Source organism: Olea europaea, unplaced genomic scaffold, assembly GCF_002742605.1.
Source record: "Olea europaea var. sylvestris unplaced genomic scaffold, O_europaea_v1 scaffold221, whole genome shotgun sequence".
Classification (NCBI taxonomy): Eukaryota; Viridiplantae; Streptophyta; class Magnoliopsida; order Lamiales; family Oleaceae; genus Olea; species Olea europaea.
Window position 1 is genome coordinate 166,374 of NW_019240124.1, and position 2,707 is coordinate 169,080.

A 2,707-nucleotide genomic window follows, 5' to 3' on the forward strand; every position below is an offset into this window, starting at 1 on the left:
GTTGTTTATATTCCCGAATTAATTAATTAGATTAATTAATTCACAGACGGGGTTTAATTAAATTGATTAATTAAATATTGGACGGGACCGGGCCGAACCCGTTTGGGTTTATATAAGTACATGGCTAGGGTTTGAGATCCATATAGTTTTCATTATTCTTGTTGGCACAAGAGGAAAACCCTAGTAGCTGCAATTTTTTCCTGTGTGGATCACAGTTGGAGGCTGGACAATTGGACAGCTGTGGATGGCGAATCAAGATTGTTGGAACGAAGAGAAAAGCAAAATGTTTGCAGAATTCTTCAAAGGTACATTCTTTATCACGATTTCTATCTAAACAAAAAGGGATCCTCGGTGGGAATCGAAATAATTTTAATTTTTCGCTGTACATGTATAAGTAGATTCCCAACAAGACATCCAAGAGAAAGGGAAGATAGGTTGGTTTGAGGACCCATTGGTCAAAGGAAATGAAAGGTCTTGATTCCAGGACGGTGCTGTATGACGCGCCTATGCTTTCTTTGTGGGTGCATCCTGGCCATGCGCCATCGATTCCAGTTGGAAGCCCCTTCTTATTCGCTTGTTGCCATGACAAACATTTCTTAAATTGTCAGGTGATCATATAATGACTTGACTTTTTGAAGTTATATTCCATTTCTAAATTTAAATTGGTGTCTAGGAAAGGAAAATTTGAAGTGAGACGAGTTTCATAAGAGTTATGTGTGCAACATATAACAATAATTTGAACAAGTTTCATTCGAGAGGATGGATTATGCAATGAAATATTTTCGACTAATTAGCTCTAGTTTAATTTAGAGACAAACTTGCTACTAGAACAAAATTTCGAAAAACCACTTACGAAAATTTGTCTAAAGTATGTACCCGAAGTGCCCCTAAGGGGTAAAAAAACATTGTCCAGACCTAATATGTGGAAATCATCAATTGGATATCTCCCTATCCCTACAACAATTTCAAGCCTTCGCTAAAAACCTCAATTTTTGCGTTGTGTTTGCTTCATTAATTTTCATGGCTTCCCTCTCTAACTTCATGGTAAAAACCCTTCCAAATTTACTTCCTATTTTCCCTCCAGTTTTCAACCCTCCATAAAACATAAACAATTTCTGTCAAATTTGGAAACAAATAAAGCTTTCCCTGTCTGTAAGACATTAAACTCTAATACCAAGATCTTTAGAATTCTTGATTTTCATAAATGAATTTTAATTGATCAAGAAAACATACCTTGATCCATGGCAATAATTGAGAATTTTAGATCTGCAAAATAATAAACTGTTAAATTAAAGAAACTGTTCTCTCACTTTTCCTCTCTTTTATTGAATGAATTAATTGATGGATTTCATTTACATTTATAGGCAGAGAGAGGCAGTCTCCTTTTGTGCCATAAAACTCTCAACTTTCCATCAAAGTAGACAATTATAAACTACCATTTCTCAATTGGGCCAATAGGATTTTAGTAATATTAATCACCTTTAATTAATTCTTTAATATTACATGGGCCACAAATAATTGGTTTTACATTCTCCCACTTGGCGTGTGTAATATTGTTTTGTTATGTGGTATATAACATAATGCGCATACCATTAGCTAAAATTCATCATACATTGGCCACTTAATAAATCATCCTTAAGTAAAGACTAATAGGAGTCATGGCGGTTTTACACCATCATATAAGCATAATTCCTTCCATGTACTACAGTATTAGTCCCCACCCAACATGACACATAATGAGAAGTTCAAAAATTGCATTACATTAATGTCTTCGAAAAGACTATCCCTGTCAGCATTTGTATAATTCATTCAAGTACATGTACCAACAGTTATGACAGGAATAATATTTTGTCAAAAACAATACATAAATGAGCCCAAAATGTCAATACATAAGCATCATAAATTACATAATAATGTTAATGATAATTTTCAATAATGCCCATCCTTTCGACATGTTCATTGAATGTCTTTGGTGGCAATCCTTTTGTTAATGGATCTGCAATCATAAGATTGGTGCTAATATGCTCGATTGACACCCTTTGTTTTTGAACTTCTTCTTTAACGGCAAAGTACTTCAATTCCATGTGCTTAGCACCTTTAGAGTACTTGTCGTTCTTTGAAAAGAAGACTGCTGCAAAATTATCACAGTAAAGTTTCAATGGCTTGGCTATACTGTCGACGATCCCAAGTCCTGAAATAAAGTTCCGCAGCCAATTTCCTTGAACTGTGGCCTCAAAGCATGCCACAAACTCGGCTTCCATAGTGGATGCAACAATGATTGACTGCTTCGCACTTTTCCGTGATATAGCCCCTCCAGCTAAGAGGAACAAATAGCCAAATGTGGACTTTCTAGTATCCACACATCCAGCAAAGTCCGAATCTGAATATCCAATGACTTCCAAGTTATCAGATCTCATATAAGTGAGCATGTGATCTTTCGTTCCTTGCAAGTATCTCAATACTTTCTTTGCAGCTTTCCAATGATCAAGTCCCGGGTTACTTTGATACCTGCCTAGCATTCCAACAGCAAAACTGATGTCTGGTCTAGTGCAAGTCTGAGCATACATTAAGCTTCCAACAAGAGATGCATAAGCAATAACTGTCATTTGTTTGCGTTCCAATTTGTTTTTAGGACATTGCATGAGACTAAATTTGTCTCCTTTCTGAATTGGAACAACACTCGCTGAACAATTTTTCATATTGAATC